General features: G+C 41.5%; 1 protein-coding gene across 2 annotated transcripts in view; it reads left to right on the top strand.

Moving 5' to 3' along the window:
• PID1 (phosphotyrosine interaction domain containing 1) overlaps positions 1-25,136 on the top strand; it is a 255,971-nt gene that overhangs the window by 49,972 nt on the left and 180,863 nt on the right. Inside the window, exon 1 of one of the 2 annotated variants that reach the window (XM_029224465.1) lies at positions 14,359-14,392. The exons of the other annotated variant lie outside the window; for it this stretch is intronic. The gene's annotated coding sequence lies outside the window, so the exon portion shown is untranslated. Of the gene's footprint in view, positions 1-14,358; positions 14,393-25,136 lie in introns of those variants that run through there. 2 annotated transcript variants of the gene reach the window in all.

The raw sequence follows: 25,136 nt of genomic DNA on the forward strand, positions 1-25,136 counted from the left end.
GGAAGGAAAACAATATTTGAGTAAATAAGTAGCAATTTCTGAAAAAATAATATGAAACTTATATGATATGCTAAATACCAAAATTCATTCCAGAGTTTGATATAAATGCTTAATGTATGGAGTGATGACCGGGAGATGACACTGTGGAGGTGATACTGTTGTCGGGTGTTACAATTAGTGGACACCAGGTGCAGTGGAGGGGCTTTAAAAGGGTTACTCCCCACTTCACAGATGAGGAAACTGAGGCCCAGAAACCTGCCTGTGGCCCTTGGCAGACAATACTGCAGCCCAGAGCCTTCGTCTTTGTCATGCTAACTCCAGATTCAGTGCTGTTACTGCCCTGGGGTCTTAGGATCACTTCCATCCTGACCTTTAGGACACCATGAAGAAAGGAATTAGCAGTTCCTTTTCTAGAAAACCTGTTGACTTCTATGAAATGAACAACCATGTAGCTGCAAGTCAACAGTAAACCAACTGGGAAAATATTTGCATCACGTATGACAGTCAAAGGGTTATATTTTATAGCAAATATTTTAACTGGTGTATAAGAAACAGCATGCAGATAAATGGACAAGGGATATGAATTAGAATTAGCGCATTAGAATGTGCTTAGTAAACAAATTTGCAAAATTTTAAGCTTATTAATAATAAAAGAAATGCAAATTAAAATAACAGTGAGGTGGTATTTTACATGCCTCAAAGTTTTTGTTTGTTTGTTTTTGGTTTTGAAGACCAAAGCTAGGGAAATTATGAGATCATTGGTATAGTGGCCGTGGAGTTTGCATGGCCTCTTTGAAAAAGCAATTTGGCAACAGTTATAAAGAATCATAAAATTTCCACACCCTTTGACCCAGCAATCCCACTCCTGGGAATTTATCTTGAGGCAATTATTAAAAAGGCAATGAAAGCCATGTGTAAAAAAATATTCATTGCAGTAATGCTTATAATAGCAAACTGTTGGAAGCCACCTAAAGGTCCCAAAACAGGGAAAAGATTCAATGAATTATGGGTCTGTATAGCCATCAAATTAATTATGGAAGCTATACAGTAATATAAGGATACTAATGATGTCAATTGAAAAAGGAATGAAAAAATTTATTTATTCTGTGCCTTTAACTGCAATAAAGTCTATATAGGGATTAACATTGAGAATAAATACAGAAAAATAAAAATAATGGATGTAACACGATGGGAAGGTTAGGGGTTCACCTGAGACCTGTGAACACATGAGATGTTTACACTGGCACATGGAGTTCTAGGTGTGTGAAATGGAGTGTTCCAAGATCAGGCTGAATAGGTAAGTGGAAGCCAAGTTGCGGAAAATTTCAGATACCATCATAAAAAGTTTGAACTTTGTCCTTAGGGGCATTGGAAAAACCATTGGAAATGTCATAACTAAATCTGTGTTTGGGGAACTCTGACAGCACCGAGAGCTTCAGAATGGGAGGGATGCACTTAGGAGGCCTTTTAATGGCCTGGGCAGGAGGTAATGAGAGCCTTGAGCAGGCAGGGCAGGGTGGGGATGGAGAGGAGTGGAGAGAGGCACCTGAGAGCCTTTGTCAGGTGCTCAGACGTGGGAATGTGGGAGAGAGAGAAGAGAGAGCGGAGGCTGCCTTCTTAGCGTGGGTGGGGTTGCTATTTAGAAGAGTGGGAAGAGAGGCAAGATTCTCGCTCCATTTTGAATGTGTTGGGAGTATGGTGTCCTCCAGTGCAGTCCTTAGACTGCGAGGATACAGGTCTTGTCCTTGGGAGACAGGGAAGTGGTGGTGGTGGAACTTGGGCATCTTGGCTTGCGGGCATGGTTGCATTTGGAAGAGTGGAGGATGTCCAGGCAATGTTTGCCTCAGGAGAGAAGATGACAGCTGCAGGCAGAACCCTGGGAAGGTCTGAGATCTAGAGATGGGTGGAAAGAGGAAGCAGTTGAAGAAGGAGCAGTTGGGGGTACGTGTGGAAATGGAACGGGGATAGAGTCTTAAGAAAGAGCAGGTGGATGGTGGGGCTGAACAAGGCTGCGGGTTCAGAAGGCTGAAGCCTCATTGGAGGCCTTTGGTTAGGTCATTGGACCTTGGACCGAACAGGTTACACTGGAGCATGGAGAGGGGAAGGATGGGAGCAGAACCCAGATGACTGAGAGGGAAGAACAAAATGGCGGTGATGAGGCAGATACATGACTCTAAAGTACGCAGGACTTTCAAAGGCTCAGAGATAGAGTTTGCCTGGGACTTGGGGTGTTCCCAGGTTGCAGAACTTTCAGTGCTCCAATCGGGAAAGTCCCAGACCAATGAGGACAAGTTGGCCACCCAACCTATACAAAATGTGTCAGCTAAAATATCCGTTCTCTAAGAGCAGTTAAGCCTGGACGAGGATACCAGATGTATATACATAATGCAGTTAAGTAGCAACACAAGGGAACAAGGCTAAGCTGAGCTGCCAATTTAGTGGGATGGAGAGTTTGGGAATATTTTTGAAAGTATTTTTGGGTTGAAGCAATCTGGTGAAATTCCGGGAAAAAGAAGTTGTTTTTCTTTTAAATTTTTAGTTAAAAAAACCAAGTCAGAGTGGCACAATAAAACCGTAGAAAGGAAAGCACTGGTGTCAACATTGACAGTTTTACACTAAATGGCTTCCCCATTTGAGTTTTCCAGTTACTGTTTTATTTATTTAGTTTTAATTTGACACAATGGGGAATAAAAATCCTATAACCACACCTCATTAATTTGCAGTAATGGGGAAGTGGTGTGCTGTTTGATAAGTGAAAGCACTGAGTTTAAAGACAGAGGGCTCATAGACCCTTGGTCCTAGAAAAGACCCAAGTCATCTAGTGGAGCTGACGGTACCTATGGAATCATTGTTCCCTCGGCTGGGCTCTGACTCCTGCCACCTCCTGGGTACTGGAGTTCCAGATGCCCAATCTCACCAGGGTTTCCCAACCTCACTGCCTATTGGTTCCCTGGAGAGTGTGGGCCACTGGACTCCTGCTTTCCAAGCCCTGTGGGCTTGGGACCAACCTCTGATTTCTCTGTGACTCTTTTCTCTCATTCCTTGTACAGTCCTTTTGTTAGCATTCAGGACAAGGTTTGTGAAGCAAAGATGCCCTTCTGTCTGGGGCTCTTTCACTTGGCTCCTTGCCACTGGCTAGGTCTGTACAATCCACCCAACATTGCTGGGCCTCAGCTCTCTCTGGAAAAGAGGTTGCAGGATGCCGCGTGGGTGGTTTAGAGTCAATCACCTGAATATAGTGATATTCTGTGCTAATTATTATTATTAGTTGTGTCCCAAGTGCTTATTAACCACATGACCTTAGGCAATTCTCTCATCCTCCATTTCCTTACCTACAAAAAGAAAGGTCTGAATTGGTCGATCCCTAGGGTCCTGTCCAGTTCTTGAATTAATGCATTTTTCCTGGTGCTGTTTGAAGCTTGGACCAAGGTGAATATTGTGTGTTTATGCGGCGACTTGAGAGAATGACTTCAAGGGAAGGTTTCAGCTTAATATATCCTGACATTTGAAAATGAGAATTTAGTTGAGGAAAAAAGACCCAAGAAGGCTACAAAGAAGGGGATGTGGATCAGATAAGTTAATCAAACTCTGGGAAGATCTGTACAGAGAGCTTTCTGTTCAGCAGATCAATAAATTAGGCAAAATTTGGGCTTTTTGCCTGCATCCCCACTACCCATCTTTCTATTTGTTACTGTACCTCCTTCTCCCCCACTTCTGAGTCTGGCCTGTGCTCTGGACCTTGGCTGTCCATCCACTACTGTCTTCTCCCCTGAATCTCAGGGCTCCAGACATGGAGTCTGGTTCTGGACGGGGCCCATCTACTCTATCCCAAATCCTGGATCTGTCCTCCAAGACCTGTCTGCACTATCCCACTTTGAGGTAACCACTCTGCCCTCTAGGTAATTACTGACCCTGACCTTGGCCTCTGCTCTGTCCAGTTCTGTCACTGCCCAGGCTTTGTCTTGTTTCTGTTATTGATTTTCTAAGGTATGTGCAGCAAGACTTACCCTGTGATTATAATTCATACAACTTGACCTTGTGTGGACCTGGGATGAATGGGAACGAAAGGAAATGAAACAGGAGAAGATTGTCAGTGATTTTTCTTTTTTATATTTCTTTCATTGTTATGACTCCCCCCCAAAAAAACCAAAATTGTGGAGAAGGTCATTGAAGGAAAAGCATTTCAGGAGAGAATCTGTACAAGTGTATGTCATGAAGACTTAATTCATCTTTAATCATATGTTTTTCAACCATCTGCTATATTGCAGGCACTGTCTCAGGCCCCTTTTTGGCCATGGAGAGGGAATTAGTACTTTAGTGGAGGAGAGAATAATCAGGTATTGAAAATAAAGGGCTGTTAGAGAGGCATGTACACAGGTTTTGGGGTGCACAGCAGAAGAGACAGCCAACTGTCTGCAGTGGGGCTTGGGGAGTATTCTCCGAGTGAATGACATTTAGGCTGAATCTTGAGGGATGTTCTAGGGAGAGGAAACACTATTGCCAAACCTTGGAGGAGTGAAGGACTGCCTGGCATGTTTACAAAATGGACGGGTTGGGGGTGACTGGAGGGTTCATGAGAGGAAGTAGAAGATGAAGCTGTGAGATAGAGCTGGACCAGGTTTAGAAGTGCCTTAGAATGCTGGGATAAGGAGATTGTCCTGTGGTGACAGGGAATTATTGCAAAATTGGAATGAGTTAAGTCTAAATTAATGAGATTTGACTGCGAGGGGCTTGGGAAGTAACTATGGACGGCTTCATGTTGGGTATCTCAGTGCTTTTGGAGACCTCATTGATGAGACCAGTCATGGTCATCCTGGCTCCTCTCCACAAGCCTCCAGCCACGCCTTGACCTTCTTCCACTAGCCTGGCGCTTGCGCTGGGTCTCATCTTTTCTCTCGTAGCCTCCCTGTCTACAGGTGGAAACACCTGTTGCCTTCGCCCCCGCTTCTCTGACTCCGAGGGAGATGAACGAATCTCGTTCCCTTCAGGGCCACAGCCAAAGGAGAGGCTTTGAAGAGATCAGTTCCGACTGTATTTCTTCTTGGTGCTGGTTTCCTCTCCAGAAAGGCACTGTCATTAATTAGAGCAAAACAAACAAAGCAAATCCTAAACGGCTGAGCTTCATATTTTCAGAGACCTGTAAGTCTCATCAGCATTAAAATAAGCTTCGAGCTTACCTAGCGCAGGTGTTCATTGTGATGGACTGTTCCACGCTGTGCGTTACTACCTGGAATAGAGTTTTCTGAGGTCATCACAGAGCTCTGATGGGTCACCCTGTAGATCCTGGATAGAAATGGGCTCTGTCCCCAGAAGGCTGCTCCAGCAGAGGGGCCAATGGAACGTGAATGCCACTTGTGGCCAGCCTGTCCCAGGAGACTGGGATATGGACCTCTGGGCTGTGGTCATATAGTGCTGTTATCCGTTTGCCTATTTAAAAGTTCAGTCTCTTTGTCCTTGAGATCTGTACATTTCATTGTATGTAAATTGTACCTCAATACCAATTCTAAGTAAAGAAAGGCTATCTGTTTATTAAAAAAAAATAACCCAAAACTTTCTTCTTTATTTTTAGTAAGAAATTTGAGGTATGTTTTTCAGGAGAGGACCTTGCAAATCAAAGGGACGATGACAGTGATCATATCATTTGTGGCTTTGGGTCAATTTCTTCTATTTTTTTGTGTATCAGTTTCCTCCTTTGAATTGTGGCATGCTAGGTTTTTGGTTTTTACTCTGGGTCTTGTTTCTGGTTTATTTTTCCTCCATAGTGGAATACTATTTAATGAATACTTTGTAAAAAAAAAAAAACTGTTTAAGGTGTCACAGCAGCAAGAGTCATTAATGTTTAAGAACTGGACAACTTGAGGATTACCCACACATTTTTTGAAAGATCAAAATCGAAGCCCTTCATCTTTAATCGAAAACATCTCCGTCAGCTTCCTGATCTTTTATCTGGGTCGTGTGGTTATTCAGATGCTGGCCATCTTGGTGGTGGGATACTCTCCTCCCTTGAGTCCCTGTGTTGCTTTCTCATCCCATCGTTTTGGAGCTAAAGCCGTAGAAACCCACAAGGGACAGGGATGCTGGTGGCTGGAGTTGAGAAGCGGACTGGCAGTATCACGATTTCAACTTGGAGGAGAAACCATCAGGTGAATATGCGTGTCTGCTGCCCCCACACAGGCGCTTACGTGCATGGCCCCAGGGAGTGGCACCGCATGACAGGCAGTGTATTTGCTGTTAGCCATTTTTACAAGTTATCTTCGTATTTTGTTCTTCTGCTGCCTAAGATCCTATGAGCCGGGTCACAAGGCCAAACCTTTTGGGAGCTCTTGTTCTCAAAGCCACGTGCCTGGCTGTCAAAACTGAGAAAAGCCTGGTAACTGAAGGGGCACATCCTGTGCTACAGGAAAAGAGATGTTCTGCTGGCCTCTTCCTGGTGCTCAGTGATTTCCAAACCACATCAGCAGAGGTGACTCAGGATATATTTTCACTGCTTAGAAACCGTAGTAACGAGGCAGTACAAATGGTCGGCTGTGTTATGGATTACATTTTAACCAGGTTGGAGACCACCAGTATGTTACTTGGAGACCGCAGGTTCAACTTTTTAATTCAAGCTTTTCTGACTTTACAATAAAATTTCTCCTGTCATGTCTATGCACATGTTTGGACTTCGGATAAGATGCATCCCTGGTTAGAAGTCAGCTCTACACAATTTGTTCTGGAATTCAAGCCTGCACCTGTCCATACACATGGCCTTGTCATGAGAACACCTGACGGTGGCATGACTGAATGCTCGGTTACATGCCAAGAGGGCCTAGGTGCCCCTGCATGGTCCATGCTCTGCTCATGGCCAAGTGGTTTTGTGGGAATAAAGAGGTGTTCTGTAATCTAGTATACTGATTAAATAAGCATTTCAGACTGTAAGGCAGAATTACCCTAAACACCACCTCAAGTTAAATAAGTCATTGGGGAAAATCTAGTGCAAAATGTTTGACCACCAGTCTGTTTTGTTCAGTTCAAATCACTTTCACACTTCATAAGGAAAAGACAAGCAATCCAGTAGAAAAATAGTCAAAAGACTTAAACGAATAGGGTCACAGAAAGAAAGTACAATTTCCAGTAAACATGGGAGAAGATGGTCAGCTCATTCCATTAAAGAAGTGGACAATGTAGCAGTAGTCAGTCTTCCCCACCACAGTCTTTCCCCCCAGGTGTCAGTAGGAGGAAGGGATACTCTTCACTTTCAGACCTCATTGCTCTTTGTACAACTGTAAATTGCTGCTGTGATTTTTTTTTTTTTTTTTTTTTTTTGTGGAGGCTTTAGGTGATGTGTCCAGAAAACCAAGGCATGTTCTTTTGACAACAGCAGTTCCCCTCCTATAAACTGATTTCACAGTTGCCCTCAACACCTGTACTTTCCTACATTGTCTGTAATAGTAACAACAGTGTACCCAAACGGCAAGAAACAACCTCAATATCCTTATGTGATTAGTGAAAGTATGTAGCCACGATTTAATGGAACACTATAGAACTTAGAGAAATGAAAGCGGGGGAGGGGAGAGGGAGTGAAAGGGAGGGAGGGAGAGAGGGAGGGGGAAGGAAGGAGGGAGGGAGGGAGGGAGAGGAGAGTGGGAGAGAATGACAGAGACAGTGATTAGATGTGCTGTGTGTTGCTGTTAGGGGAATATATTCAATATATAGTAAGAGAAAAAAGTAAGCTATAAAATAGTAATATGGTATTACCACATTTATAAAACAAAAGGAAACAGAAAAGAAAAATCTTCTTATCCTTTAACTGCCCTGAACATTTCTGGAAAGAGCTGCAAAAGAAACACAACAAGTAAAACAGCAGTAACCACCCTGCTGATAGTGATCGGCTCTGGGATCTGACATTAACGTTCAGAGGAGGAGGAGGGGTCTTTCATGTTTCAGTATCTGCCCTTCTGTGTTAATTCAATTTTCTTTTTTATACCAAGCATGTGGATATCTTTAGCGATAGTAAAACTAATAAAAAGTCCTCCATCCTTTCTCAATCGTTCTCTAATAATGCCCTAATCCTTCCCCATATTTGGTTCTAGAATTCTAGTTTTTTAAGAATCTAAATAAATACTTGTTTTTTTAATTGACCAAGGTTTCCATAGCCTTCAGATATACTTATTTCTTTTCTTTTCTTTTTTTAACTGATTTCTTAAGAAGTGATTACGTTTTGACTGACCCATCTTGACGGCTCCCCGGACTCAACACGGCAGGGTTGGTGGGGCTGTGAGAACACCCGGCTCATTCCCTGGTGGGAGAATCCATGCTGTGGGTTCTCAGTTGAGAGCAACGGTCGTGAAAGTGGACTCTGAGTCAGATGAGGTGGGTTTGACTTGGCTCTACCAACTGCTAGAGATATGCCGTTGGGCAGATTATTTAGTCTCTTTCAACCTCTGTTCTGCATCTGTGAAATGGGGCTGTTAATTATATCTCAATAAAGCTGGAAAAAAATACCAACCGCATTGGGTTATATGAATGACAAGGCATACTACTTACAAAACACTTAGAAGGGACCCCGGAACGTAGTCTTAATCACATCAGATATTATTTTTTCATTTTATGTTTACAGGCAAGTCCACCTCACCTCTACGTTTCAGTTTTCTTACCTTTAAGATGGTTGGATAGAATAAAATGGCACTTTTCCAGTTCAAAATTTGATATTTAAAATTTGCATTTCTGGTACACTCTTTTTTTAAAAATTTTATTTATTATTTATAAATTTATTTTTGGCTGTGTTGGGTCTTCGTTGCTGCACGTGGGCTTTCTCTAGTTGCAGCAAGTGGGGGCTACTCTTGTTGCGGAGCCTGGGCTCTAGGCGCGCGGGCTTCAGTAGTTGTGACACGCGGGCTTAGTTCCTCTGTGGCATGTGGGAATCTTCCCGGACCGGGGATCGAAACCATGTTCAATCCCTGCAGTGGCAGGTGGATTCTTAACCACTGCACTACCAGGGAAGTCCTTCTGGTGCACTCTTTATTAAGTCCTACATGGCTTAAGGTTGTATACAGTTGTTGTGGTGTTTGACAGTAAATTTACTGACTTGATTTTTTTTTTTTTTTTGCGGTACGCGGGTCTCTCACTGCTGTGGCCTCTCCCGTTGCGGAGCACAGGCTCTGGACGCGCAGGCTCAGCAGCCATGGCTCACGGGCCCAGCTGCTCCGCGGCACGTGGGATCTTCCCGGACCAGGGCACAAACCTGTGTCCCCTGCATCGGCAGGCGGGCTCTCAAACACTGCGCCACCAGGGAAGCCCTACTGACTTGATTTTTTGATCAAGGGTCTTTGGCTAGATTAAGTGATGGCACATTACATGATTTATGGGGTTTTTTTTTCACTGATAAAAATCATACATGCTCTGTACTTAGTCGTGTCAAGAATTTGTTGTGCTGAGGACCAAGAATGGAAAGAAGACATAATGTCCACCTCTGAGAAGTGTGTCTACCTCTGCCATATGACTTGTAGAATTTGGGGTCAGGGGCTGCCCATAAAATGGACTATGTCAGTGAACATGTTATTGACTGAGAAGGTGGTCGGAGGAAAATTGTGAGTGATTTGCTATTCTTTCGAGGGGCCCTAGAGCTTAAGATGGGAAATTGCCCTTCCCTGAGTCAACACTTTCTCTACCTTTCTGGTCTCTAAGTTTTGCCTTTGTGTTTGACTGAGATCCTCTGAATTTAACTTTCCTAACTGAAAAGAGCCAACCCTGGAGGCGGATGGATGCTGTGGACAGATGTATCCCTTGAGAGACATGACCCTTGAAATGGCTGGGGAGCCTGATGAGTTGAACGAGGGCTGTGTTTGGGTCTGGTGTTGAGGATGGAGAGGAGGCTGCCCCCTGGCTTGGCTTATTCATCTCACTCAACTCTCACAGATACCCTGGAAGCTGGGCATTTATCCATGAAGAGTGGAGGCTTAGAGGGGTTCATTTACTTACCTAAAGTTGGAAAGTCACAGAGCCTGGATTGGATGGAGTCCAGGTCTCACCTGCTGAACTCATATTTTTTTTTTCTCTCCCTCTGGTCTCCTTGGTTAACTTCTTTATTTCAAGAACCCAGAATAGGTACTTAATCTCTTCCCCTGGTGTCATTAATTTCTGTTGTTGGTTACAGAGGGGATTAGACTTGAGAGTGAGTTTGGAAAAGGAGCTCAGGGTCATGGGGCAGAGGGGAGGGGAGATGTGTATTTCCTGGTGGGTCAGTTGGGATGCACAGGCAAGGAGGATGACTGTGATCTGGGGCTTAGGTGCCCTGCTTCTGATTCTGTCTCACTTGCCTTGCTGTGCTTTGGGTAAGTAACTAAGTCTCAGTTTTCTCATATGTAAAAGGAAATTATATTACCTGTCTAGCAGGGTTTATGTGAAAAGTAAATGGCAAAAGCCTATAAAAGGCCCCATGTAGTTTTTGGCCGAAGGCACATGCCCCTACTCTGCTTAATAAACCTTCAATGGCAGCAATAACTGTGAGGTCCAGCCCTTGGAAGAGAAACCTTCTGGAATGTCTTTGGGGCCTATTCCTATTAGCATTTTTACAAGGTTATCTTTGCATGGAAATAGATTTAAAATGGCACGTTGGAAAGCACACTTCTCCAAATTTGGCCCCCTTTCCAGCTACAGGTAGAACGCAGAGAGCTGCTTAGGGCTTGCCTCCAATTCTTAGTGACATTCTCATAGGAGTTTCCTCTTTGCCACATGGGAACCTGGGCTGTGCTTCTTTTGACAGAGGAGGAAAAAATAAAGAAGTCACATAACATGTGACAGCTATAAAACATCTCTCTGTGATGGCTTACTGCTTAATCTCCAGGTGAACTTCAAAAAGTTGTCCTTTGAAAGGGAATTATAAATTTCTCCAGAAGAAACTTTTGGACACCTGATTCAAGGGCATTGAGGACAAATCTATTTTAAACTTAACTTAGGAAGCACATTAGTATAGGAAAAAAGAAACTAAATAGGTAGAACCCTTAACCAGGTATTTTCTCTTTGTTTTCTATTTTTTTTCCCCTGTAAAAGGCAAATTCTAAGAAAAAGAGGCCACGATAAAGGCCTGGCTTTAAAACACAGACTTAGAGGGTCTGGGATTGTTACACACTAGGCTAGTAGGACACCTTCTATATTTGAGAAACTATGAAATTAAAATTGATTTCCAAAGAGTGACCTTGAAACCCACTAAGTTTCATATACATTAGAGGAATCTTAAGTTATTTTCAGAATTGTATTCAACCTCAAGTTGACGAAGGTATTCATTTATTAGAATGTATAATTTTCTTAAAATTCTGATTAACCAAAATGTGGTAGTAGCGTCAAACATTTCATTATGACGCTGTTGGAAGGTATGTGTAAAGCTGCATTGTGACGCTGTCTTTCTTAAAAAGTTACTTTTCTGATCACCTCATCCATCCCGAGCACTACCAGGGTCTGGCCAGAAGCATTTGAGAAAGCCCCATGGGCCTCATACCACAAAGCCCATGCTTCGTCCTCTGTGGAGGTGATAGAGAGCCTGACAAATAAATGGAAACTGTAATGTGGTGCCATGTGGCTTCGGAACAGAGAAGCATACCTTTCTCAATGACCCATGAGAGCATTTCTCTGCTTAAGCTGACTAGTATAATTTATGCCCATACCAGAAGTAAACGTGATCAACAAACAACTATATTTTACTTACACACTTTAAGAAAATGACAAGTATGCAAATAAAGATGTTTTGTTCATCACAGTCATCTGAAGTTTTGGCACTTGGAAACCTCAGCTTGCCATTTAGATTACTGTTTCCAGAGCAGTTCTTGTCCATGAATGTACTGAATGAATAAACGAGTGAAGGACGGAAAGAATACAGACATTAGATTATGCAGAAACCTCATTTCTCAGTGCTTACATAGACAAAGTGTTACTCTAATTTTGAATCTAGCAAATGCTCCTTTGCTTAAGCCTCTGATGTATGGATCAATTTTTTTCCCCCAAACCAGCCTCCCATATTTGTTCACACATTTTTGTGGTATAATCTCTTTTACATAATCATGTCACTGCCCCCCACCTCAACTTCTTCCCCCACTTTTGAGGAGAGAATACAACATCACCACAATAAATATTTCTTCATTATTAGGCAGATTTGGAAAGGAGTTTTAGAAAATACTAGTTAATGAAATTTTCAGCAGAGGCTGTCTGTAGGCACGAAAAGCATGATTAAATTTTAATTAAAATATACTTAATGAAATCTTATTGGCTGGAAGTAAATGGAAAAAGTTATTAACCCTCTTTAACTGATTTCACCAAGCTTTTAGATGCCTTGCCTGTAGGGGACTGCCTGGCACATATAAAGCCTGTCTGTAGGGATGGATCTTATTTCCGGAGCAGCCATGGTTCACTGCTGGCTTCTGGCGCCATATTGGCATATGGCATTCAGCCTTCTTTTTCACTTTCCCAACAAATAATCTGCATGCAAATAAACAAAATTATAAGACAAAAAGCTACATTCTTTGAATTTTATTTTTACCTATGCAGCAAGACGTATTGGAAAAAGAGCCTTGAAGCCTTCTCTCTTTCCCACTCTAAGTTTTTTTAGACAAACTCTTCCTTTTCATCTAGAATGCCCATCTTCCCAATGTCTTTCCATATTTTAACCATTTTTTAAAAGGTCATTTATTTCCTTTGGTTTCACTGCCCTTAGGGCTTGTTGTTGTTTGTGGAAGTGGAAAGACAGCATGAGGAGGCACAGCTGCTTCTTTGTTGTAGTCTTTTTCACTCATAAGAAGGCACGTGTCCTTTCTGCTCATATTCTGTTGGCTAGAACTCAACCATCAGTTCATTCCTAATTCCAAGGAATGTGAAGAGACATGGTTCAACCAAGTACCCAGGAAGGAGGGGAAACAGATTCTGGTGACCAGCCAGCATCCCTGCCACAAGAGACTCTTCTAGGCGAAGGTGTGCAAGTGGTTGGCCAGTGAGCCACCTTGGCCTTGCTGATGTATTTCCTTTGGCCAACACAGTGCTTGTAGAAGTTTTAAATTGTATCAAACACCAAAAGATCAGGAGATTTTATATAAATATCTGGCCTCTTGGCTTCTCTTGAAAAATGTGACTCTCTGGCAGTGTTTACTTCTATTCTTGCTTCATTTTTGTTTAGAGTTCAGTGGGGGGCTCTGCCTTTTGAGTGGGCATGCACTCTTTTGTTTGCCATAGCATTCCCTGTTGTCTCTCAAGAAAGCCAAGCATCGGTTGCCCTTATCATCTTATACCAGACCTGCTTCTCTAATTCCTTCATGACTCCAAGATTGGAAACCAGAACACTGATACACAGTCCCAGTCTCTGTCTCTCTTTCTCTCTCTCTATCTCTCTTCTATCATGTATTTATTTATCTATCTATCTATCTATCATCTATCCGTATTTCTCTATTTTTCTCTCTTTCTCTATCTCATTATACCAGATGGATTATAGGAGACACTCACCTATAACGTAGATAGGTCTAAGAAATAATATTCTGTTTGGTTAGGGATGGTTTCAGTGAGTTTATAGAATTGCAATTACTGGGATTTTTTGTTTTTTTTTTTTGCGGTACGCGGGCCTTTCACTGTTGCGGCCTCTCCCGTCGTGGAGCACAGGCTCCGGACGCGCAGGCTCAGCGGCCATGGCTCACGGGCCCAGCCGCTCCGCGGCATGTGGGATCTTCCCGGACCGGGGCACGAACCCGTGTCCCCTGCATCGGCAGGCGGACTCTCAACCACTGCGCCACCAGAGAAGCCCCGCAATTACTGTTGAGAGGAAGGAAGAAAGGGAGGGAGAAGGGGGAGGAAGAGAAATGAAGGGAACAGTGAAGGGAATGCATTCTATGATTTTGGGAAAAAAAAAAGAAAAAAAAAAAAACTCTTCTGGGTCTCTGCATAAAAACCTAGCTGCATTCTGCATAAATATGTTTTATATATTTTATTTATGTAAAAGCCTCATTCTATCTAAGATTTGTAATTGGAAATGGGATCTTAATCCTGTAAAACTAGAAGTGGAGAAATATATGTTTCTTTTTGTGATAATTGTTACCAGGACCAATGTATGTCCAGAAGGGAAGTGGTAAAAGAGCTGAGACATAGCAGTGAGCTGAGAGAAAATCCTTCCCTTCGGACTGAAAAGGCTTTTCATGGGGATTTACGAAGCCCTTGCTCTAGAGATGCGACTGATTGGGTAGTGATGGGGTGCTTGTCTTTCTACTTTGCAAAGTCATGGTAGAGAAAGCCAGAGTCCGGAGGTCACCTGGCAGGCCTCACTCACTGAACTCACAGGCAGAAAGACACAACGAAGCCATCTCCATCAGGAGCCAGATTGTGGTGGTGATTAAAAAAGAAGAACACCGGGAACTGAAGCTTGCAGCTGCTTTTGATCCAGGTATGGCCAGAGCTGTGAAGTGAGGGGTGCGTTTAGGCACGCGATACTCAGAGCCAAGGGGAGTTACTGTGAGTTAATCCTCTGAGCCTATAGATGAGGGTAGTAATGACAACTCAGTCTTAAACGCTGTAGCAGCTTGCTGTTTGTTTACTAAGTAAGCCCTGTTTTAAAAACCCGGCGATAGGGGGTAAGGCATCATAATCAAGGTATCCGTGGGTCTAAATATGAAGACAGTGTTTTCTAGTCCTTGCTGTAGATCAGAATCACTATAGAAGTATTTAATAATGCAGACTCCAAGGCTTTATCTCAGACTTGTATGAAAACAGCTCTGCCTAGCTGGCAGGCAGAGGACTCTGAATTTTTATCAAGTGATTATTATACAGCCGGCTTGGTGTGGGTCTGACAATCCACATCTGAGAACCACTGGGTGAAGTGATTTGCTTAAGGATGAATAGCTCATAAATAGCAGATCCAGGTCCAAATCCAACTGCATCTTTTACTGCAGATTGAGTTCATCTACTGGAGCCAGGGTTAAAGTGTTTGATATGTTTGGTAAGGTTTGATAATAATCAAAGACAGCAAAAAAAGAAACTCACTGTTGAGCATCTCCTATGCTAAAACAGTATTCATATGTTTTTATTTCATCCTATGCTAACACCGCGAGGTGAGTGTTTTCCATTCACATTTTCCACCTCAGGATACTGAGGCCAGGAGAAGTTTAGTGCCACGTTTATGGCCCCATGGTTTTGTTTAATGGAAGAGTAGAATAAAATTCAAATCCAGGGCTTCCCTGGTGGCGCAGTGGTTGAGAGTCCACCTGCCGATGCAGGGAACACGGGTTCGTGCCCCGGTCCAGGAAGATCCCACATGCCACAGGGAGACTGGGCCCGTGAGCCATGGCCGCTGAGCCTGCGCATCTGGAGCCTGTGCTCCGCAACGGGAGAGGCCACAACAGTGAGAGGCCCATGTACCGCAAAAAAAAAAAAAAAAAAAATTCAAATCCAGGTCATCAGTAGGGTGACCCTATAACAATGCCATACAAGTATTTCTCTAGATTTGTGCCCTTTAAATCTTAGGTTGAATCATATAAAACATGGTTTAAAATTTTTTATTTATTAAAGTTAATAACTACATTAGTAATGGGAAAAGCAAAATTAAATAGAAGAGTTTCTATTTCATGCCCAAGGAGAACCAAGCTGTTGATCTCCCAAGCCATTATCAAAACGTGGTCATCTCCTACCTTGCTTCTCAAAGGATGGGCCAAGGATGCAGTATCAGTGTCACCTGGGAGCTTGCTAGAGAAGCAGACTATTGTCAGGTGCCACCCCACACATGTTGACCCAGCATCTGCGTCATAACGAAATCCCCAGTGATGCCTATGCACATGAAGTTTGAGAAATACTGAACAGTTGCTGGAAACCAGATATCTTATGGAGAAATAAACAGGCTCGTCGTCTTGTCCCTGCCAGTGCAAATGTGAGAAGTGATGGTTGACAGAGCAGAAGCCTGGAGTTAAGCCCAGGAGATGGTTTGTAGGTCATACTAAGGGTACTGATATAGAAAATAAAAAATTTGATTTGATTGCTTTTGTCGAGCTGTAAGCATATTTATTTAACTTATAATGTCAGGGTTGAAGAGCTAGAATTGGATCCATTTACCTTGGAACATAAAAAAAAAACATACAGCAGAGTACTTCTTATGTATGAGTGCATAACCAATGCCTTTTGATTGTGAAGAGGTTTATTGTTGAAGTTCTGCTGGGAGAATCTATAAACTGAATTTAAGAGACTTGTCAGGACACAGGATCTATTTAACTGAAATAAGGTTTTTTGGCCATGATTATTGTTTCTCTATTACTTATATCCCTTTCCTGATGACTCTTGGGCAGAATATAATGAACATTGAGATGCTAAAAGGCCATATTAATCATCTCTTATTACAGTTGTTAGGATCTTGGTATTTTTTGGTAGTTATGCAAGCAACCAAAATCACTTATTAGCAATATTTATTTCTTTAGGCAATAATTTTTAATTTGTTTTTATGAGGAACATCCCCAGAGTGTGGCTTGCAGAAGAATCAGAGCAGTGGAATTAACTTCGGCAAATAGTTTTGTATATACTTGTATTTTTGGTCTGAGTAAGAAAAATCTACATTTCACCCAAAGCACACAGGATCTATTTCGGCATCAGCCTGATAATGAGACAGTAATTGGTGTGTAAGCCGTCCATTCTCAAAGTTTTCTCATGGGGCATAATTTGTCTCTTATTTGTCAGGGATGGGTTCTGGGAAACAACACTCCCTTTCATGATGGGCAGAGCAAATGTTCTAAAACATTATCATAGCTGGGATTAATGGTCCACTATGGATTTATGTCAAGAATGTTAATGATTTGTTTATGAATAAGTGGGCCTGTCACATGGTGAAACAGTAGCCTGCAGAATTGCTGAATGGACAGTTTGCTTGCAGAGGATTCTTGGAGGAAATAAATACTCTTGCCAGGCCTTTTGCTTCTCTTAAATCGCTGCTGTGAATTGACTTTGGGATTTGAAATGGTGGCATTTACCTTACAAAATCCTGGGCTCGCTATTACCGATCTTGTGACTAAATTTTCTTGATATAGCACGAACAAAGAATATCTTTTCAGGATTGAAAATAATTTGTTTCTGGTAAAACACTGTGAGAAAATAATGATTTAATTAAAACTCTAATTGAGTAAAATCTCTCCATCCCCCTGTCACCAGATTGCATGTTCTTTTTTGAAAAGCATGTCAGTCTGTGGAAGACATGAATTTGCAGTAGATTTTAATTGGTAGATGAAAGTCAATTATTGCCAGGCAGAGTTTAGGAAATGAAAAGCAAATGAAGATTATATGATGATTCATACACACACATATAGATTGACATAAAAATATGTGTGTGCGTGTATGTGTATGTGTATGGTATGTATGTGTGATGGGTGTGTGTCAGTGGCTGGCTTGCGGTGTAAATGTTTATGATGTAATTTAATGATGTGTATGTTAGTCACTTTTTAAACATCCACCTTTTTATGAATGATGATGTTGGCTTTCTCTTAAGAAGAAATTTATACAACTGCTATTCTATTTATGTAAAGAAGATACATTTCTTCTTTTTGCTTTGGGATAGAACTGGTATAGTCAAATTTCTCTTGACTTGTGTTCAGAGGGTCTTAATAACTTAAATAAGGTAACTTTATAAACTTCTGATTGCAATCTGGGGAGTTTCATACCATAAGTGTGACCTAAAAGATATTAACATCTAGGATCCTATATAATAAAAAATGTATAATATTTGTTTAATGAAAGTGACATCTGCATTTACTAGCCAGAGAGTACCCATCAGCTTAACTTGCTTCATCCTTACAGCAGTCCTGGTTTTTCTGTGGTTATAAAGCCATGGAGTCAAGTCTCAAGGCAGGATTATTTGAGTCCAGATCTCATGTTATTTCTGTTGTATTGTGTCACAGGATCAAAATCCATGTAACCTCTCTCCTCGTGTCCCTCTTTCCCCTCTGTACTGCTGTCATGACTGTCATGGACAAACTTACCAAATGCTGTTGAAACAAACTTGTAGGCACTGATGGGCTTCCAGGGATCAGAGAACTCCTTGACACAAAGTGAAAATTTTGTGTAAATCTTGTGCTCGTTGGCACAAGTCTAGTTTATCTGATTCTTTAAGCGGTCCGTGATTTCCCCAAAGGTCATTTTTCCTTATACCAAACCATTAACTTAGTGCATGTCTCATCATACTGGAGTGGATGAACATGTGCCGTTTCTCATCATCATCGTTATTATATTTGTATAGTAAACATGATTCTGAAGTTAAGAAACTGATCTTCCTAAGTACTCACTTGTAAGTTGCTCTCATTCCTCTCTAGTAATTTACACTCTATGTAAATTATACTCCACCCCTAACTGGCAGCCTTGGCAATCAGCAACAGATATATAGCCTTGACGTCTTCTGACCGTTGTAAAGTTCATCATCTTAGAAGGGACCGAGTATGGGCAAGTGTGTATCGATCAGGGCTCTTCTAGAATTAAGAGAAGAACATGTATGATTTGTCAAATATTCAGCTTTATTAAATTCCATTTTAATACTGTAATGGACCTCAATACAGTCTATTATCATGAGGCACATGGTTGGATTTGGAATGGAGTTGTTAGCAGAGACATATTAAACAAATCCAAAGGGTATGTGTTGAGCATCCACGGTAAACAGGCATTATTTTCCATGCTTGGGGATGAGAAGATGTATGAGGCTTGGGCTGGATGCTCAGGCAGCTGGGTACATCCATCCATGTGTGGATTGCGAGCAGGGTTCACCTGTGTGCAGGCTTCTTCATATTCCACTGCTCACATTTGCATCCGTTGAATGTTAGCAGGTTAAACACTTCAAGGGAAGAACCCTTCACTAGAAATGCTAAATTATAGTGGTATAGCACAGTATCTCTGGTATAGAAAGCATATGTACGTATATGATTTATTTCTACTATATTCATATATCTTAGATTTGGGATTTCCTTCCCCCATCCCTTCCACAGGTGTGATTATAATAAAACTGATTCTGCAGAGAGCTACCAACCCATCGCATTACCTTGTGGCCCTACATTCTTTATCAGGAATTTTTCACCTGGCCCTATCAACCTCAAGGTCTGTCATCCTCTAAGACACTGGCTCTCAAGTATTGGTGTTCAATAGAATCAACAGGAGCTTTTGTTAAAAGTGGAGATGGGGCTTCCCTGGTGGCGCAGTGGTTGAGAGTCCGCCTGCCGATGGAGGGGACGTGGGTTCGTGCCCCGGTCCGGGAAGATCCCACATGCCGCAGAGCGGCTGGGCCCGTGAGCCATGGCCGCTGAGCCTGCACATCCGAAGCCTGTGCTCCGCAACGGGAGAGGCCACAACAGTGAGAGGCCCGCGTACCGCCAAAAAAAAAAAAAAAAAAAAAGTGGAGATGCCTTGCTCCTACTCAGAAGTCTTCTGCTGTAACCGGCATCCCAAAGGATGCTGATGTAGAATAGGCTCTTTACATGGCGTTTATAGAGGGATGATCAACAAACCTCTGAAACTGTTTTCTAGTTTTGGATTCTGTCACTTTTCTGGGGACAGGATCCAAAGTTTTATTTAGATTTTCAAAGGGGTCTGAAATCCAAAAAGAGTTTATGAGCCATTGTTCTTGTAACTGAAATGAAGGACACTAATTGTAACCATACACTTGTTACCTTTTGAGCTTGGGAGGTAAATGGATTGAATTCATAGACAGTGTGATGAAATCATATTCTAATGGGAAAACTATTCGAATAAACCACTTTTACTTTCAAACTAAAAAATGGACTACTTTGGGAGTACGATTTTAGGTACTTTGCCAATAGCACTTAAAACATAATAGTTAATGGCCAGGTGACATTTACAGAAAGATTAAGCTGGTGTTATAGATGCAGAAGTACATTACTTATACCTTACCTGAGGTGGATTGTGCAGACACCTTATGTTCTTTTAGTAGAACAGGCAACCTGAAAACCCTTTCAGACAATTAGTCATCCCATCCCAGTACCCCTGGAAGTTTTGCGCTCATGGCAAACACCTCATTCATTTTCATAGGGATAAAGTGGTAAGAAGGCATTAATAACTCAGAGCAGACATGGTGTTGGTATAGATGAAATAATCATGTTATCAAAGTAATTGACTCGAATTCTAAGAAAAATTCCACTTTGAGGTTCAAAGAGAGAAGCAAATAAAAGCCAAATTGATGCCTACCGTGGATTCATAGCTTCATCAGTTTTCTAAAACTTCTTGGTAATAAGGACTTTTTGCAGAGTAGTGATAAGAACCTCATATTCTTCAGACATGTTTTCTGTGCTTCCAGACAGTCAAATTAATAGGTAGTTTTTCTTTAGGGATTAGGTGCACTTTTCTCTTTAAGAAATATTTGACAGTTGTTCCTTGGAGTTGTCAGGGTGCTCTCTGTGGGTGAAGTTACAAATAATTTAACTACCAGCTTCCCTTCGATGTCTCTTCATGTAATAGCAGGTGGCAGAGAGGAAGCACAGGCCTGAAAATACTGTGGGAGCTGTACTAATATGGCTTTGGCTGGTTAAGACAGAAAAGATCTTTCATCTTCAGAGTCAGGAAAAAAATGCTATTGAAGCAAACATGAATATGGTTTATCTTCAGGGAAATGCAAATCAAAACTCTGAGATACCTACCACCTAACACCCGTTAGGCTGGCTACTATCAAAAAGAAAAGGAGAGGGGCTTCCCTGGTGGCGCAGTGGTTGAGAGTCCGCCTGCCGATGCAGGGGACTCGGGTTCATGCCCCGGTCCGGGAAGATCCCACATGCCATGGAGCACCTGGGCCCGTGAGCCATGGCCGCTGAGCCTGCGCATCCGGAGCCTGTGCTCCATGACGGGGGAGGCCACAACAGTGAGAGGCTCGCGTACCACAAAAAAAAAAAATTAAAAATAGGATTACCATATTATCCGGCAATTCCACTTCTGGGTTCATACCCAAAAGAATGAAAGGGGAGTCTTTTTTTTTTTTTCTTAACTTCTTTACTGGAGTATAATTGCTTTACAGTGGTGTGTTAGTTTCTGCTGTATAACAAAGTGAATCAGCTATACGTATACATATATCCCCATATCTCCTCCCTCTTGTGTCTCCCTCCCACCCTCCCTCTCCCACCCCTCTAGGTCGTCAAAAAGCCCCGAGCGGATCACCGTGTACTATGCGGCTGCTTCCCACTAGCTATCTATTTTACATTTGGTAGTGTATATATGTCCATGCTACTCTCTCACTTTGTTCCAGCTTACCCTTCGCCCTCCCCATATCCTCAAGTCCATTCTCTAGCAGGTCTGCATTTTTATTCCCATCCTGCCCCTAGGTTCTTCAGAACCTGTTTTTTTTTTTTAGATTCCATATATATGTGTTAGCATACGGTATTTGTTTTTCTCTTTCTGACTTACCTCACTCTGTATGACAGACTCTAGGTCCATCCACCTCACTACAAATAACTCAATTTTGTTTCTTTTTATGGCTGAGTGATACTCCCTTGTATATATGTGCCACATCTTCTTTATCCATTCATCCGACGATGGACACTTAGGTTGTTTCCATCTCCTGGCTATTGTAAATAGAGCTGCAATGAACATTGTGGTACAAGACTCTTTTTGAATTATGGTTTTCTCAGGGTATATGCCCAGTAGTGGGATTGCTGGGTCGTATGGTAGTTCTATTTTTAGTTTTCTAAGGAACCTTCATACTGTTCTCCATAGTGGCTGTATCAATTTACATTCCCACCAACAGTGCAAGAGGGTTCTCTTTTCTCCACACCCTCTCCTGCATTTATTGTTTGTAGATTTTTTGATGATGGCCATTCTGACCGGTGTGAGGTGATACCTCATTGTAGTTTTGATTTGCACTTCTCTAAAGATTAATGACGTTGAGCATTCTTTCATGTGTTTGTTGGCAATCTGTATATCTTCTTTGAAGAAATGTCTATTTAGGTCTTCTGCCCATTTTTGGATTGGGTTGTTTGGTTTTTTTTGATATTGAGCTGCATGAGCCACTTGTAAATTTTGGAGATTAATCCTTTGTCAGTTGCTTCATTTGCAAATATTTTCTCCCATTCTGAGGGTTGTCTTTTCATCTTGTTTATGGTTTCCTTTATTGTGCAAAAGCTTTTAAGTTTCATTAGGTCCCATTTGTTTATTTGTGTTTTTATTTCCATTTCTGTAAAAGGTGGGTCAAAAAGGATCTTGCCGTGATTCATGTCACAGAGTGTTCTGCCTGTCTGAGAGTCTTATAGATATTTGTGCACCCATTTTTGTTGCAGTATAGTTTACAGTACCTAAAATGTCGAAGCAACCCAAGTGTCCATCGATGGATGTGGGGATAAACCAAATGTGGCAAATACATATGGAATGTCATTCAGCGTTAAACAGGAAGGAAATTCTGACACATGGTACAATAGGGACGGACCTTGAGGACATTCTATGAGGTGACGTAAGTCAGTTACAAAAAGACAAATACTGTATGATTCCACTTAACATGAGGTGCTTGGAGTAGTTGAAATCATAGAGACAGAAAGTAGAAATGTGTTTGCTAGAGGCTTGGGAGAGGGAAAAATGGGGGAGTTATTGTTTAATGGGTACAGAGTTTCAGTTTTGCAGGATGGAGACAGTTCTTCAGACGGATGGTGGTGGTGGTTACACAGCAACGTGAATGTACTTAACAGCACTGAACTGAACGTGGCTAAGAGAGTACATTTTATGTCACTATATGTGTCTTTTACCACAATTAAAAAAATTGGAGAAAAAAATGATTTAAAGATGTTTTTACAGAACTAAAAAATGTCTTTCTTAGTTGTCTGTCTCTTGTGGACCAGAGACACCTTTAATTTTTTTATTTTGTTGTTAAAAATTTTTTTAAATTGAAGTATAGCTGATTTACAATATTGTGTTAGTTTCAGGTGTACAGCAAAGTGATTCCCATATACATATATATATATATATACACACACACACAATACACACACACACATATATATTCTTTTTTCAGATTCTTTTCCATTGTAGGTTATTACAAGATATTGAATATAGTTCCCTGTGCTATACAGTAGGTTCTTGTTGTCTACCTGCTTTATACGTAGTAGTGTGTGTCTGCTAATCCCAGACTCCTAATTGTTCCCTCCCGCACCCTTTTCCCTTTGGTAACCATAAGACTGTCATACTAAGTGAAGTAAGTCGGACAAAGACAAATATCATATGATATCACTTATTTTTGGAATCTAAAAAAATGATACAAATGGACTTATTCACAAAACAGAAACAGACTCACAGACATGGAAAACAACAATCTTACCGCGACTCCTTTTAAATGAGAATGAAGAGTGGGGCGACTCGGGCCAGGCTGAGGCCTGCCGATGGAGACGCCTCAGTGAGCATTCAATACAGGGAAATAGCCCATTTATTTAACAAATATTTGTTCATTGTCCCTCTATGCTGGGTGTTGGCAAAGGTGTGGAGGAAGGAGTAGAGCTCAAAACAAGATTTATCTTTTTCTCTTTGAACCTGATGGTTCTACCAGGTTAAGGATACTTTTTTGTCCAAATAATTGAAATAGTCTAAACTTTTTTGTTTTGTTGGGTTTTGTTTTGCTTTATTTTGTTTTGTTTTTGGTTTGACAGCAATGGTATTTTTATAGTAAGAAATTTATTTCATGGTATAGAAAGGTATGAAAAAGAAAGCAAAATTCATTAAAACTCTGCTGTTAATGCTCTGGGGTCTATGCTACATTCCGTTTTCTATATGTACATATATATAGGCACACGCATGTGCTTACAATACAGGAAACAAGTGATGCATTCTGCTTCGTGACCCACCCACTCATTTGGCATAGTATCATGGAATTATGTCAAATGATATAATTCCACGATAATACAAGTTTTATGTTTGTCTTTTTAACAGCTAGGAAGAAATTTAAGAGCTTGTTAGATGTTTCAGTAAACATCATGCCATTCTAATGGTGGAAGTAAATTAATTCATGAAAGGAGCAATGTGGTTGAAAGTCCTGGCAGAATGGAAGCTGCGTGATGGGCACTGGAGCTCAGGCTGGTGGCAGAGGCAGTGGCAACTGATAGACATGGGAAGTGTGGGGCCAGGAGAACATCTAGCAGAGGCCTTGTGTTCTTCTTAGATGCTGAGCCTGTCAGAGTCTGGTTCTGAGTTGTTGATTCATCCCACAAGCACGCCTTGAGTGCTTACCATGTGCTAAAATGTATGCTGGTTTCTGGTGATACTGGATTGAAAAGACTTTTTCCCTTTCTCAGAGGAGCTGCTGGCGGAGTGGGGGAGGCAGATACAGTCACTCACAGACATGCTACAGTGAGATATACAACAGATAGAGATTTGGACCAGCTTCTCAACAGATACCGTTATAACATCTATATGTACGGGCCCCATACAGATGTTAGTTCAACCATCAATTATTTTCTCAGAGACTGTTTGGTAAAAAGAAAGAAAAAACAAACCCAAGCTTTGGGATACGCTTCCTGGGAACAGCTCTCCATATGTCTTCACTTGATTGGCCCCAGTAAAGAAGGGAGGGGCAGGCTGATTTTCTTATTTGAGAAGGAATTATAATAGTTTCATAGATGGCCAGGGCCTCTGTTCCCACTGGACCCAGCATAAGTTGGGGGAGTGAAGCAGCAGAGTTACCACTCAGTTCAGTAGCTTCACAAATGAATCAGTTCCCTTCTCCAAGTTCTCCCTAGTGGTGGAATCTGTGCCTCCTGCAGCATGAGTTTCAAGTTGACTTCCTCAAAGTGTTGATGATAGAAATTATATTTGGGTGTATGTGTGTGTATAGCATATGTAGGAACATTTTGTTACTCGATTGCAAAATTAAATTTGATTATCACATGTGTTTCATTATACAGGCAAGCTCTGATTTGCAAAATACTAAAATACTGTTGATTTTCTTTGATAGAAAGATATCCTTATTTTTTGCATTAATTATTTTAATTTGATATCTCCTATTTATCTTAAAGAGATATATTCCATGGTACGTTAAGCAGCGTCTTTCCAGCTCAGTCATGGAGAAAGTTTATAGATTTCATAAATTCAAAACTTCCTGTGGAAGCATACCCTAATTAACCTCAATTGTACTTTATTTTATTATCTGTGTCTTTGTTATTTGAAAAAATTAATTTCATTGTTTTATAGTCAACCAC

The sequence above is a fragment of the Monodon monoceros genome, unplaced genomic scaffold, assembly GCF_005190385.1.
Source record: "Monodon monoceros isolate NGI ecotype Baffin Bay Population unplaced genomic scaffold, NGI_Narwhal_1 Super_Scaffold_16, whole genome shotgun sequence".
Taxonomy (NCBI): domain Eukaryota; kingdom Metazoa; phylum Chordata; class Mammalia; order Artiodactyla; family Monodontidae; genus Monodon; species Monodon monoceros.